The sequence below is a fragment of the Anopheles cruzii genome, chromosome 3, assembly GCF_943734635.1.
Source record: "Anopheles cruzii chromosome 3, idAnoCruzAS_RS32_06, whole genome shotgun sequence".
In the NCBI taxonomy this organism is placed as follows: Eukaryota; Metazoa; Arthropoda; class Insecta; order Diptera; family Culicidae; genus Anopheles; species Anopheles cruzii.
In genome coordinates, this window is record NC_069145.1 from 16,608,526 (window position 1) to 16,624,709 (window position 16,184).

The 16,184-nt window shown below is 49.6% G+C and overlaps 1 protein-coding gene across 1 annotated transcript in view; it reads left to right on the forward strand.

The window, feature by feature from the left end:
- Positions 1-14,665, forward strand: part of LOC128272262 (forkhead box protein O) — a 52,585-nt gene extending 37,920 nt beyond the window's left edge. Inside the window, exon 10 of the mRNA XM_053010038.1 lies at positions 11,558-14,665. The gene's annotated coding sequence lies outside the window, so the exon portion shown is untranslated. The remainder of the gene's footprint in view (positions 1-11,557) is intronic.
- Positions 14,666-16,184: the final 1,519 nt, after the last annotated feature.

Consider the following 16,184-nt stretch of genomic DNA (forward strand, 5'->3'; position numbering starts at 1 on the left):
TCGTCACCATCACCTCATTACTGGCGCGCGATGGAAGATTTCGCCGCTCGCTTGCCATCGAACGGTCCGCTCCGACACGCCGGAGCCGGCCGCCGTACCAGCATGTGGGCGGATGCTTAGTCGAAGACGATGAAACAAGGAAAAAACTCCGCCATCTCCACGGCCAAACCGAAATCCCGCCCGCTGTGTTGATTGATCTTTTCAGATGGAGCGCGCGTTTTGGGTTAGCGAAGTGGAAGGATCCCAGGACTGGCGATTAGTATAAATTATGCAAGAAATTATGTTACATCAAACATCGCGCGGCCCGGCCTGCGATGATGAAGGGGACGTACGGGACGGCCGGGGCCGGGCCGTAATCATGTTCACGCTCTTCTGCCGTGCATTCCCTGGGCGGGTAATGAGGCGAAGCAAAACTTCCCGACGTGGCCACCGATGGGTGGTCTTTCCGGTTTTCTTTCGTGTATCCTCGTGTATAACAAGGATAACGGTTCGTTCAGGGTTCGATGAGTGGCACGTAATGCGACCGGGAATCATGATTCGTCGAAGCAGCACACAGCGTGGGTCGCAATCCAGTTCAATTATTCTGTGTCGGAGTGGAGTTATTGTACAAAATACTTTACATTTTGTTTTGTTATTTTGTTTTATATTATTACCGCGGAACGTTGATGTTAAAATTTCGTTGTTGCGTTTTCACATAAGTTACGGCCATTGCCATTTGGACGACTTCAGGTCGGCTCCAATGCGGCTCCACATTAACTAAATACAAACGCATTTAAGCTAATGATACAAAGCCTGTGAACGTTCTTTAAGGCGCTACGAGAGCCCATATGGTCGAAGAAGCATGACTGGAGCAGGTGTTCCACTTTATGAATTGTATATTTTTTTCTGCACTAATTTCCTAAGCGCCACTCGGCCCCCACCAAGCCGAAGTAATGCCGGTAGCGATGCGGCGCTTAGCATTCTCGAGGTTGAGATGACGAGAAGCCAATTGAGTTTGAAACAAGTGCCGCGGACTCCCGGACTCCGTTGCCGCGGGAGTGCATCAAGTGGCCCTCCAATTTGGCCCGTTGGCTGTTTGAAGGTCGAGAGACCGAAACGCGTTCCGACGTTAAAAAGCCCCACGGACGGACGGGGAAGCTGAACGACGAGGGCTGCACCGCTAGGCATACCTTGTTGTCAAACAGAGTCTACCTTCCTCCCTAGGCCGTGCCGCGGTGGTGATGTTCTTTGCTGCCTACACTCGATTCCTCGGCAACGGTATCGTTAACATATTATGCTTCCGGCCAAATTACCCGCGCTGGATTATTGTGTGTTCTGCCGCCAGCCTCCACTCCGCCGGTGCCGGGCACCGGTGGATGCTTTGTAATTCGAGCTCAGCCCTCGGGAAGATGTGCTCTTTGATTTGGCGAAATGTGCCAGTCGGACACACACACACGCACGGGCGGGCGTGTGAGAAGTCTCGTTCACGATTTTTCGTGGCCCATTAGCGAGGTCTATTTTTAATGCCGCGCGCGCACGCCCCACGTCCAACGCTTTCTTCCGCCTTCACGATGTGCTAAAGAGATTAATTAAAAAAGACTCAATTACGCAACAAACAGCGTCGTCGCGTGGCGTGTAGGGCAGTGGGGCCTCCGAGCGGAATACCATTTGTCCCACCTGAGCCCCACGCACCTGACGTCGTAGGACTTTGATATTTTAATTAACCGGAGCTGCAGCTTCACGCCGTCGTCGGCCGCCCGCTACCGGGAACAACCGAAATTGCGAGCGCGGTGTCTTGATGGCAAACATTTTGAAGAAGTGAGTTCCTTTTTTTTCTCTCCAGCCAGTATAAGGAAGCCGGAAACATGACACCAGGGCTAGGTGGTCCTTGCCACGTCGGCTGCTTAGTCGCTAAGCTGGCAAGATTTGGTGCTTTCTGACCAACTGCAGCAACTGACCACTTGTTGAAAGCGAATGAATCAAGCAGGCCACACTATTTTAACGACTCTCTTTGCCTGTGACAGATTGGCTGCTTCCGTCACGAAGTTTATTATCGCGTCAGCGAATGTGTCAAATGTTTCCCCAGTGTTTGTTGATTTTTCTTGGCCCAAAACACCCGATCCTGCTAAATGGGCGGAACTTTCGCCCGCGCACGGCGCGCGCATAATTCGGTTAGAATTTATGTGAGGCGCATGTTAATTTGTGAATCAAATTAAATTATTACGAAGAGCAACAACCCTCCCCGGTCGGCGACCGGATGATGGGGTTTAAAAATAACTCTCGCAAATTTATTCATGAACATCCAAATAACACACTCCACGTTGTTGGTGGCTTTCGCGTGCCAGGATTCGCGTCGCGTACGTTCGGTATCCGTTTTGTCGGCGGGCGGCGGTGGTGTATCGCCGAAAATTAAACCATTTGTTGCGCCACTATGAGATGCGGTGCAACATCGGCCCTCAACAAATACACACACACACACACACAGAGGGTAAATTCAGAATCTGATCGGTGCAGAAATATGTTTCCTAATAAAACAACCGCGCCATCCGTTTTTCCTTATCGTTTGTGTGCCGGGGTTTGCCATGCTCGGCCGGAATGCAACTTGTTGCTTCGCAGCCATCCATCAGCGGGAAAGCGGAAGCAGGGCGACGCTCATGGCACACTGGCCAGGCAGCTCTCGAACGAGCTGGCAGCAAAATAAGTGTTTGTTTACAGATTGTTTTTGCAAGATATAGCCGCCACTACTACGCGGCACACTACCCACATGGGATGGGTTTTCCGGCCCGACCCCAGCCCATCCGTCCGTGTTGTGGCCATTATTTGTTGAATCCCGTGCCGGTCAGCCCCATCAGCTCGTGAATTTTTCGCATTACAGCATTCCGTTCGTTTGTTGGTATTTCGCTCTTTTCTTTTTATATCGACTCCGAAGGAATGGTTCATTCGGGTATTCAGTTGATTTATTTCTTGCTTTGACGCAAATGATTTAAGTTTTATTAATTACTGAGTTCGTGAAAACTATTTCGACTTTTATAAGACTCTTCTTTAGTGTTTTTTCGCACAATTTTGGTTACTTTATTGTTTGCTGTCATTTTGTTGTTGCCTTTTTCGTGTATTTTTCTAAAGATTTCTATTTTCTCAACAACTCAATTTTACGCTGAAGGCACTAACAATAAGTGTTTTGTGATATTTCTTGATAGAAATTGATACACTATTCGTAAAGTCAGTCGTAGTTTGTCTCTGTTTCGAGTTATAAATTCAAATTTGTTTCCTTTTTTTGCTGTCCATTCAAGCCGCCTGAGGCGTGCCATAGATAACGAAGCAAGTTGCAACGCAATTTAAATATGAATAACCACAAACGAACGTTTCGATCGTTGTGAGCCTACGACACAATGCGCAAAAATGATGGATGGCACAGCAATGACGATAATAGTAGATGGTAATAAAATAATGATGTTTTTCCAATCTACATTTCGGGACGCACTCTGGAAAAACTTTACCAAGCAAAAGGACGACCCGTTTGACTGTTTCACTCTCCATGCATGTGTCTCGCTTGTCCCAAACGGAACACTTCCAGCTACAACACAAGTAGCAGCGCACCATTAACCAGGCGTTTGCTTTTATCGCCGACCGTAAAGCGTGAGAGAAAAAGCCCGATGAGACATATTAATTCGAGCATCTTCAGCGCCACCACCGGAGGGCGAGGGCGAAGACAAGCCGGCGGCACCGCAAAAGAAAGTCAGCCCCAGTCCTGACGTGCTGCTTCCCCCACATGAATCCCTTTCTTCCGAACCGGTAGCTATAGGGACGTTTATTTATGTTTTGCACCGCGCAACAGCATGTAATTCATCTTTCGCCTTTTATCTATTTATCTCGTCCATCATCACCCCTTTCGGTCCCGGGCACCCCGAAGCACCGAGTGCTGGCAGCTCTTCCGAAGGGTTCCTTCTGGTTCGAACCGACGGGGCTAACCGGTTACCCCTGGGAACACTGCGAGCTGGGCGAACAAAGGGACCACAAGGACACCGCGTGCCGGGGGAGCATAAAAACCTCGAATCGCGAGTGTGTACGTGCGCGCCCCCGGGGCAAGGTTTATTTGCTCCTCTCCGCTCGGTGCCATTGTGTGCCGGTGGTTGAGGTTTGGCAAATTTGTGTGCGATTTATGGTGTAAAGTGTTGGGCGGACACCACGGACAAAAAAAAGCCAGCCACACCACAACGACAATGAATTTTCCATCCCGTGCAGGGTTTCTTGGAGATTACGACACTATTACGCCCTCTCCGTTCGGTTCCTTCTGGAACGGCTTCAGGTTCTATTCATGTAGCCAACAATTGCCCGCACTACTTGACTTCTTCGTTAAGCTTCGGGTCGCTATTCGTCCTCACCCGGCAACTTATTCTCGCCATTGAATCACTCGTCGTGTTTCATCAAACGATTAGTGGTGTGGATTCTTTTAAACTCGAAACCACTTGCGCCCACTACACGAGGCCACTGTCCGTCCACGATCACGACCCAATAACATCCTGCTCCTGGTGCTGGTGGACTGCGTTTTTTATTTGAACTTTAAACTGGTGCTACGATAAAATCGGGCCCATAAATTTTACAGCTCCAGTCCTCCAGTCCCAGACTATAGTCGCGCGCACGGACTATGCTGCTCCCCATTCGGAATGATGGAGCATAAAATGATCGCCATGCACGGGGAAGGATGGACGGTAAATGTACTGGCCCCGGCCGATAAACGCGCCACGCGTTTTCATCACTTTCTTCGCCGTGGCTACAAGGCGCAAGCAATAAGTCAACCGTCAAGTGGCCACAATGACGAACTTTACCGTTACGCAAAAGTAGTAAAAAATCGTCTCTCACCCAATCCGGCGGTCGAAGGCTCGAACGTTCTTTCCGGTGCTTCCATTTTATTGGAGCAACCAACCGCTGGGGTGGTAGTAATAGGGCGGCCACTGTGTGAGGGACAATAATTTTCAATCGACAGCCGAATCGCCCGATGAATTGCACATATTATTATGCTTCTTGGTGTGGGGCCGGAACTTTATGGCATGTTTTACTCGGCTCGCTTTTGCATATCATTAATATTGTCCGGTCCATGTAAACGCGCGCCGGGCGTCGTGGAGAGTTATGCCTTTTTGATGGTTATGGCGACATGTTGTGGATGACTCTATTATTGAGCAGGTCACTTACACTTACAACGTGGAGCTATTTCTGTGCATGTTTTGTGCGCTTGATTGAGTTCCAAGTGCCGGAATCGGTGTTTGTTTGTTTAACCACTGCCACTTTTCTTAACATTTCGTTTGACGTAATTTTACACAGTATGTCAAAATGCAGCCATATCTATTAGTTGGTAACATATCTTGAAAGGTACGTTCTGCCCCTTCATTTACATTTTTCACGAGCTTAAAAGTGATGTATAAAAACAGCATAACAAACCATTAACCTGCGGAATGGAAACCATTTTGCGGCTCAGAATGATTCCACTCAACCGTTGAACCAATTCTTCAGACGTACAAAGCACCTCAAGCCGACCATTTTGGCCGAGAGCGTGCCGCAGTAATGGAATAATTTGATTGACCTAACTTGTACAATCATCCGGTGCCGGTTCCTGGCCTGACGGTTCTTGATTCATTTTGCCACTGCATTTTGCTATATTGCTTCACTTGTTTGGCCCGCAGCACCGGCTGGAGAAACTGAAGCAGCGCGATTTTTCCCACATAATCACCATTTTATGGAACCACCGCCACGCTGGCACGTGCTCGAAGGACGTTTTTGTGAAACTGTTTTGCCTCGGGGAGAGCACTCGCCACTCGGTCAAACGTTCCAATGAACCGCCGCCGCCACATCGTTCGGCCGGCAAGGACGAGGACAAATTGTATGCAAAATGTCAAGTAGCGCTAATAATCGGTGGTGTGGGCGCCCCCGACGTCGTTGGTAGAAGTCCGGGTTCGCTCGGAGAAGAAAACCCGGGGCCACAAATAATTAAATCACCACAAGCACAATCTGTCACCGGTGACGAAGCATTTATCAAATTTATCAAATTAGTCACAAAACTTAAGACGCAGCAGCTCTCCGGCGAACGCCAGTCTAGGGTCGTCGCGTCCGCAGATGGATCTTCGCGTCCCCGGGACGCAGTGCCTTCGGGGCTCACCGGGAGTCTCAGAATTTCAAATCAGAGTTGAACCGGATAGTGGAGGGAAAAAATGTAAGCGAACGCTTAGGAGAAGTCGTGAAGCGTCTCCACCAGGGGCTCGGGCTGAGTCCAAAGATTAGGCGGGGCACGGAGACAGGGGACCATCCGTCGGGGGATCAGCCTCGGAACGACGATACGCGGCGAAGAGGCAGAAAAAAACTGACGGCTGATGATAACGAAGTCAATAAAAAGTCGAATTTGGAATTCTGCCTCGCCTACGGCGGCAGTCCACGTGATGGCCACGGATGCTGTCGCCAGCCTGGCCACCCCGCGTCGGGTCGACTGTGCATTATATTGCGGTGGGTGACGATGTGGGGTCGCATTCGCCACCACCCACCCACGAAGTTGGCGAACAAAAAAGTTTAAATCACTTTTTATTCAATAAAATACGAGCTCTCGGTCGGCCCGGCCACGATTTGCCACGATCAGCGCAAAAAGTCCCGGCGGCCCCCCCAAGGAAAGATAAGCCGCCATTTTACTGTTGTGTTCCGGGGCTGCACACCGTCTGTCGGTCTCTCGTCGTCGTCGTCGGTCATTTGCGATGAAAACACACATTTGGGCGAAATTCACTTCACTGCCGCCAACTCCATTACGCGATTTTTGGTTCGCCTTTTGGCGGCATAAGGCCACGCGATAACATCGAGCAAGGGTTTACTTTTGTTACTACTTTATCACACATGCAGATGGATGTGGCTGTGCGATGAAACAACACGTTAAGGAACTACATTTTTTTTCGTTTGGGCATAATACTAAAGTTTTATGATACGGAATAATGCCTGCCAATCTAATGATCGAGAAGCGCAGGGAATCAGTACCTCGGTTTACGCCTCAAAACAGACTCATGGTGGAGGCATCGAAACTCGCGATTGGGTAGATCTTTTCCCCAACGTCAGCATGGCGCTAAGATCTTTGACGTGGCAGTAAATATGCTCCCCGAAAAAGAAGCAAACATATTGAACCAACATCATCGGCGAAAGGACCGCGAAGCCACGGCAATAAGTGTTCCTGGTGATAATTAAAAATAATAAGAAAGCGAGTAGATCATTTCGATGAAGCAGGACAAATCGACGACCGGAGTGTGTGTGTGAAGCCTCTTCTTCCGAAGAGAGTCCTTTTTGATCATCGCGTCCACAAAGCGCGTTTCACCAACGGCATAATAGTCACCCAGCCACCGGCATAAGCACCATCATTGCTTGTAAAAGCACTGTTATGTTTCTTCCGGTCCTCGGTAACAATCCTGGCATCTCGGCACACACGCACACACCCCGGCCCCACAGATCGTTACAATGCCATTACGGCGAACGAAGCCGTGACCAAATAATTTAGCACTTCACTACACTGCGGTGTCGCGACGGTCGCCACAAACAGCCACCAAAACGCCAATCCGCCAATCCGCCAATTTCGGGCCAAAGGAGCACAGGAAGCTTAAGGAAACCAACCAAACGCCCGGCTGGCCCTGCCCTGCCTGTCGGCCACTCACTTGTTGATGTGGGGGCCGCCCATCCCAGCAGCGTTCGTCGGCGCTATGCGCTTTCCTCTTTGTCCGAGTGGAAAATTCAAAATGATTCATTGAATTGATTTGATGGCGCCATGTCCCACCCAATTACCATCATCGGCTAGGCGAGCAGCTCCTTCGCCCAAAACCAAGTTCCCTACGCAACCGATCCAGACGCGGCGCGGCCGCCTAGTTGTACTGCCAGCCTGCCCAGAGATACTTTCCTTTCCAATTTACCGACTCCCGAGCCCCCGGGGCCCGTTAAATGCGACATGAAAAGAAAACGATTTACAAAACGTTTCGCTGGCTGGCTGGCTGGCCGAGCATCCCGGCGGCGGCGAGTGTGACGATATAAATTGTGGACCCGTGGACCGTTGTACGGTATCGCTCTCTCTCTCCCTACGAGGCAACTTTCTATGTTTTGCTGTTGGAGGATGTGAGTTTTTTTGGTGCTCTTTTAAGTAGCATCCACGTGGCAAGGGTCTCTGCTTAGAAAACGGAGCCGGCACTCCATTTGAGTAGCGTAACGTAAATTAGGGACATAGAGTGATATGATATTAATAGTAATCTTTTTTACTTTAATGGTAGTAGAGACATTTTCCGGATTCCGGTTACGCTCACAGACTTTACAGTCTTCCAAACACGACATGACGCAGAATGTTTACTTAGATTGGTTGTGTCCAGAATTTTTTTTTTGTCGCTTTTTTCCAAAGCTGTCACTTAACAATTAAACTATCAATAAATAATTCGACAGGCAGTGAAAGTAGGCCATGATGGAAAACGGAGAGAATCCCCCTTAACTAATTCATGAACTAAAGATAATTATTTGACTTTCTATGTTTTTATATCACTTTTTTATAGTGCGTCCTTTTACTGCGAAACAGAGATTGGATTTGTTAATATTTTCACTGCCTTCAGTTGAGCAGAAAAGTAACAAAGTTGCATGAATTTTCTCATTAATTTTCACGACTGCCCCATCCGCGTCGTCCGCGGAGCAAACTATGCGAACACAGAGGCGACACACTTTTGGCTCTAACGACCCCCAGCATAAAAGGGAGCGGGCAGGATAAGTACATCGATGACGATCGTAAGTCGACGGCCAATTTTCCGCCTCTGCGAGCCCCCATCCCCCGTGCGGTGGTTGTCCTTGTCCGTAACGAGTCCAAAGGAATCTCGGATGGCATGAAATGCAGCCACAACACTCACACAGAAACACGACGGACGGACCGGAAATAAAACGAAAAGAAAGCGGACAGAGCAATTGACCGAGACCGGAGGATGCACAGGATTGGTGGTGTGATTGGCCGTCGAGGACGAGAGCCAACACTAACGCGGTCAGTGTGCGCGGCTCCTTGCGAGGCTTCCGGCATCATTCATGACGCCGGTCAGAAAAACTTCCGGCCACCGGCGGTGGCGGAGTGGGTTGTGGGCGACCTCACAGACAGCCCAACAGACGACAGACGGACTCGACGGACGGTCGGTCGGTCGCTTGGTGGTACTCGAACTCGTGTACCCGGCAGATGAAGGAATCAATTGAATCTAATATAAATGTTTGCCCGCCATCGACCATCGGAACGGGGGAGGGATGTCGGATAAATCGGGCGGAAATCAGATGCTCAACTTAGCACCGCCAACACCGGCCCCCCCGGCCAAGCTCCTGGAGGCGCTGGAATGGCCACCAGGGACGGGACGTGATGAAGGATAAATAATTGTATACGTTTCCTATTGTATCAATTGAGAGGAATTCCCGCTTTTTTTGCTACTTCCACTTCTTCGCCAGAAGAGCTCCTTCCCGGTGTGTGTGTGGCCTCCTGGTGGTCGTATCTCCAGCTTTATATCCCATTGACCCTCGGAGTCGTTTCACTTTCGCACTCTGCTGCACCATTGCATCGCCAGGCTTTGGGAGTAGTCATTTGTTAGGCCCCCCTTGGGTTGGGGCGTTCCGCCCCGGGCGTCGCCAATCGAAATGGCGGTCATTTGTACTTCTCGCCCCCCTCTCGGTAACATGATGATATCCGCCGCTCGTCGGGATCCGTCTTGGCACCGGTGGTAATGCCGACACTTTATGGATGGGACCGATTAGCGTAATGAACAGTCTTTTGCTCGGCGATCCTACGCCCTGCTGCTACTGCTGCTACTCGGGATTGCGTGCCAGATGAACCATACGCTCGCTCTCGACTGCGATGGCTCACAAATGGTGAAGGATGTGTCACTACATGGGGGAGGCCAATGATTGGAAGCCATTGGAAGCGCCCTTGCGATGCGTGATTGAGGTTGTAAGGACAGAAAAAAGAAATGAAATCATTAGGATAATATAACATAATGCGATTATTAGGCTTTATTAAGCTTGGTTCTCGGTGCCTTGGCCTTCTGTAAGACCCTTATTGTGCGAATCTCATTCGAGCGACTAACATCCATTCAAGAACGCTCGTTTGCATCTTGTCGGGAACTTAATTAAACTTTGGACACAAAATCGATACTCATTACCGTAGACTTTCATAGAGCAGTCTCGTGAACCTCTTTTAAAACACGAGGACCTTATTAAAGGTTTGGCTTGCCACTTCCTTCGTATTTTATTTTTTTCACCCGTGTATAAGTTCAATGCTCCCAGCGCTCACCCGATTCAAATTTCTACATCAAAATGTTTTTTGGAGCATATAGAATAACTTTCTAGTCACCTCACAAAGGCAACAAAGTATATTCTCCATCCAAAACCGTTAACCGCCATTTTGTAACAAAACAAATTAAATACTTGCCAGCTGTTTAAAACCGTAATCTTTGCCTGAAAAAAGGACACGTCAAATTCTTATCGAATTAAATCTTCATAAGCGATTGAACACATCCCGAAATGAGGTGCTGCATAACAAATTCCCGGGATGCTTGTTTTTTTCTTATCCTCCCCCTTCTAACATTGTCATCATTGGCCCCGATTTGACGGCCTAACTTCAGCCAGAATCGGGAAGCAGGGAATGAAAAAAAGCGCCCACAAGGAAGCCGAAACACTTTTCTTTTCTCGGCCCAGCAGGCAACGGTGCGAGAGGTGAATGAATATTTAATCACTCCTTAATCGAAACTTATTCTTGTCAACCGATGACACCACACCCGAGAAGGAAGCACATGCCACAGAACGACGGTGCCGGAACGAGCGACAAAACATCGTCATTCGCCGCCCGATGACAGTTGGCGGAAAGTTTGAAAAGCACTTGACACACCGGCGGCCCCGCCGCCGGTTCATTACGAGCGAATGGGCCGGGGAATATCGTATTCATCGAAAGCCGCGTAAGCCGTGAGACTTCTGAACTTCTGAAGGTGCATGCGAAAGGTGTGTGTGCACCGCGCGAATTAACCTGCCGCCCGGCCGCCCACCGACGTGCCGCGCAATAACCGTCAATATCATATCACCGCAAACGAGACGTTGATGATGGTGATCGACGGTAGCATAATGGGGTATCAGTCCCCTTCTACGGTTGAGCCGTTGTATATTTGACACGGAGTACAGAGGATTGGGAGGTAAAAAAGTCCTCCTCAACGGTGTCAGCGTGTCAAAGAGGACGTGCCGGGTTCACGTAATCGTCCACTACCACCACCACTTAACGGTGGTCGGGTGGAATGCATCGTGACAACAGCATTTCTCGAGACAGCCTCCTTTGGGCAGAGGGCAGCCAATAGTAATCCCCTCTGCGACCGATCGACGGCCCATCGAGTGGCATCGACCACTCGCGGGCGCTCGAGTGGGCCTCGTTGTCGGTATCGGTTTCGGTATCGATTGGCCCCGCAGACAGCCCTTTGAGCCCCCTTTAACCGCTTCTTTAGCCACTCGACTCGGCAAACTCTAACCTCCCTGTGTTCCGTGTTTTAATCTTCTTTCCTTTCTCTCTCGTTCCTTACAGACTCTTTCGGCTGCCGTTCATCTTAGTTTTGGCCTACAAACTGCAATAGCCGTCGCGCCCCGTTGACGCACCAGAGATGGATCGCCCAATGGGAAGCGCATGAAACCCGGAGATCTCCGGAGATTGCCGGATCGGTGTCGCGCGATAGAGTGTTACATGGTTCATGAAAAACAACTAGAGTAGTAGTGCTATAGGCCCGTAGTAGTCAACTAAAGCGTACGTAAACACACAGACACACCCAGCTATCCTTATCATTACGCTGAGCTGTCCGTGGATCGTGAGCGGAAGATCCTGTGCACGTTGATCGAACGTTGCTTAAAGCTAGGTTTCGGTTTTATTTGTTAACATACGATTGCCAGTAGCTACTATTTCATCCTACCCATTCGATGGGGGGCGTGTATCCGATTGTTAAAATGTTTGTTGAGCTTTTTATTTTTGTTTTCTAATCGATACTTTCCGTTCACTGTGTGATTCCCTCCGATCGACGTGGCGGCGTGTAATATAGTGACCTTAGGTTATCTGCTATCTAGTTTAACTAGCCCTTGTTTTAAATCTTGTTTCTGCTTGTACGCCCAGAGATGGGTGAATCGGAACACTACGCACTCTGGAGCCCATTCTCAGTTGGGCTCCAGTTGCCGCCGGTAGCTTGCTGCGGGCTTGCTTAGGAAGTTAACCCTGTGTACATAAGTGACGACAATATAGTTTGTAAACGAATCTTAATGCGTTCGATTTCGCTTGCACTTCATCGTTGGTCTTGTAACCCGCACAAAGCAATTGGGCCAACTTGGGCTGGCTTTCCGACGCCCGCTAAGCTAGTGATCGGAATCGGACAAAGGAAGGACCTTCCCCACTCGCTAGGCTAAATGCCCCCGCACAGTAGAGCGTAAGACCCTATGAGAGGTATCTTCAACAGCTGTCGATTTGCGAGATATGTACTAGCGACTAAGACATAGCCGTAGCGCATAATGATGTAGACTTTAAACAATAAAACGCAGTGCCATTAGGGATGAGAACTAGTACTAACCGCGTACACTGTACAGTCGGATACAATTTCTTGCTTGTGGTGGTACGGTTCTTTCGTGCCGGGAAACCCCGGGTACCGAATACCGCAGACAAGAAGTAACCTAGTAGCTATGAATCGATTTAACTTCTCTATGCCGCAATGGAGTAGGCAAATAGTAAAGAAGAAATTAATCAAAAGAAAGGGACATTTACTGCAAATTTAAAACAATTAACCAACCAACACGCGCGTTCACTAGCATTTCCGGCACGAAATTAAACCACAGATCAACCAGTGGCGCGGTGCACTAAACAAAAGAGTTTTACGAAAAAATGTTTCCAATATAGTAAAACTATTATCGAAAAATATGGTTTGGCACACACAATATATGGCATAAAATTAAGGTACGAAAGCAGCGGGCGGAACCGGTGCGAAGAGACGCATCTCGACATTGTTAGCTCGTCCCCTTGTAAATATCATTTGTGATCGATAAGTTAGTTAGAGAGCCGTCTCCACACGCGATAGCTTTGCTCAATTTATTGTACAGTTTGAGTTTTTCCTTCCTAACGGACACTCTAATTTGTTTTGAATGCCTTAATGCAGCTCGTTTGACGTGTTTTTTGTTTGTTAAGTTTTCTATTACGTTTGTTCTGTGCTATAGGTGCGCGACATGCAGCGACATGTAAAGTAATGTACAACTACCAGGCGGATGGTTAGAGGGGCACATCGTGATGTGGCGCCGTTTACCATTATCCAACTCGATGCGAATATGTCATAGACCAAGCAAAAATTCGCAAGCCTTCGGCGTACGGAATCATTTAGGTTTACTTCACACAAAAATGGATTGTACAATCATGTATCGCAAAGTTAGCTTTAATGAACTTTTTTCTTTGTTTTTGCTTGCACATCCTGCGAGAGACCTAGGGCCTAGGAGAGCGCACGGAGCGAATAATGGCGATAGCAATAGGGACAGAGATAGGGTAACGAACACATTACTTACTCTAGTAGATGCTGAATGGTGTGATACAATTGGAAGAAAATCTTCAGATGCTAACAAGAAACATTCTTCGAATGAAAACATCCTTACTAACAGAGAGACAGCAAAATAAGAAACCCAACAAAATCGCTTCCATCCAACCCAGTACAGTGGCGGCCGGCCTCGCGAGTTCGTGGCCCGTCTGGTTCGTGTGCAATGTAATCAGAACGATCTGAACGATGTACCTTTTAAGATGTAGAATGCAAGCAAAACAACCCCCACAAATCCCCCCCTCGGTTACGAAGACGGCCTATTATAAATCGGACGCTTCGCGGGCACTGCGAACGGCGGGCGGCCCCCTCCCTTCAAGCAATCCCAACACCGACCGAATGACAGGACCGCAGGTCGCTCTCAAAGAGGCACCAATGGTCGGTAAATTTTAAAGGGATGAGCGCCATAATTCGCGTTGTGATCAAATGTAAAGCAAAACAAGCAATTCTCTCGCGGTGACGACGCGGTCAGATTTTAGCCAAGAGCCGCGCGGAGAGTTTTTGGGAGATGGACACAATTATAAGCGAGTGTAATTCGGCGCATAATATTCCCTACCGATTGATTGAGATGTTAGTGAGAGAGTCAGTGACCATTGCAAACCAAGTACCCAATGTGTTCAAAGGAAAATTAAAAGAAAACGGAGAAACAAGAGAAAAAAATGAAACGTTAAGGAACGTGACGTGACGTGGTTGGCGCGCGGTTTGCGAGGACCGGCTACCGGAATGCAAGCCACAACCAATCTCGGCGCAGGCATATCTCGCCAGCCAACCAACCAAGGTTAATCATCTTCGCTACGCTTATAATTGCTGGTTGATAATTCTCGCCCCGCGGTTGTTCATTTCTGTTTACATCGCCATTTGTACAAATTACTTTAGAGTTCCGTAACCTGTAGTACGTTAACGAAGCGGATCGGCCGGCCATCGTGCGGCAGCGAATGTTATCCGGCCTGGAAGGACTCTGGAACGGAAAGGAACGGACCGGTGTGTGTGTGTAAAATAGCGATGGACGGTAGTAGACACGGCGAAGGCGAAGGGAACGATTTGTAAACGCCAGAAAGGATGTTAAAATAAACTAGAAATACTTATTACTTTACCGATGAGTTGTTTTATACTTCGTGTTGCTTGCTCGATGATGACCGATTGCCTAGGGAGTGGGATCATTTACGATTCATTTTCGATCCGATTCGCGATTCGCTGTTTTCAAACGCTGTTTTCACCGATTGCGTGCAAGCTTGTTTGGCAACGGTTGCATGCGACCCCGGGCAAACATTGCGTGGAACTAAGCTAACTAAGCTCTGCTCACCGAAAGCTCTTTTCGTGCGTGCTACGAACACACATCCGGCGAGCGTTGTCCTTCAAGGACGAAACGGAAACCACCGCACGCCACCGGATGGTTTGGTGGCAATTATCCTTTCCGCCGCCGTGGCGTGCTAGTGCGGAGAAAACTAAGAAGCGAGTCCACGGGTGCTACGAATGTCCGTGACCGGAAAAGTTGGAGTTGGAGACCGGAAAAGGAGTTGATGGTACGTTTGGCAACACTGCGGCCACTCTCGCGCCCCCATCGCGGGAGCGTAGAGAGTTCGTCCTCGTGGAGAAGGGATGCTGCGATACCAGGACGGATGCTGTGCGATGAGAAGTTCTCGCTCTCTCGAGAAATATCGATGCTCCGGGAAGGCTGGGAAGGCTCCCATCGCACCACTATCTAGTCGCGCGCCACTCCAGCCAGCAGCCAGCATCGGCCACCGAGGAAAAGCCCCCAATTCCCAGTTCAGTCACACCACGGTCGACGAAGGACGTGCTGCTACGCTATATATCCCCGCTACCGTCGCCACAACCGTTTTTGCGCGCGTGCGTCTGTGTGTGTGTGTGTATGTGTGTAGCGTGTGTACGAGTGTCTGTGCGCGCGTCCGTGTGCTTGTTCTTCGTTCCTCGCCCCGTTTCCGGCGCGCCTTCCACACCAAGCCAGCAGCCTTCAGCGAGCGACAAAGAAGCGAAGAAAGCTGCTAGAGAAAACGGTGGTGCAGAAGAAAAGAAAAGTACCCCACCCGGCAAAGCCCCCCCAAAGGTTCCAGCCAGCTAGAGCCAAGGGCCACCTCGTCTCTCTGTCTCCTCCGCGGGCGTGCGACTGTCGCTCTGTGTGCGTACGTGTGTTTGTGTGTTCCTGTGCACGCGGTTCTTCGGTGAAAAATCCTTAGCATCCCTAGCGTTACCATAGCCACCACCACCACCACCACCAACACAAGCAGCATAGTCGCCCGCTTCGTTCACTGACCCCCACCACACCACACCCCACCCGACACCAAGGGCTGCTTTGTTGCTGGGTCAACGGGCGAGAGGTCCGTGAAAACTCCGTCGTGCGTTGCGTTGGTACGCGTTTTGCGCCGAAACAAAGGCTCGGTTGCCGCCCTATCCCCCGAACCCCCGGCTGCCCTTCGTCCCACCCCACGCCCCCCGCCGTAGGGAACCAGAAGGAACCGACACCCCGGGACTCCGACTCCATCGCCAGGGCCGTGACGAAAAAACCGACGGACGAAAGCCCTCGGCGACAGGGCTCTGCGCCGCGCTTTACATAACGACCGTGACCGACAAGTGCCGCCTGGC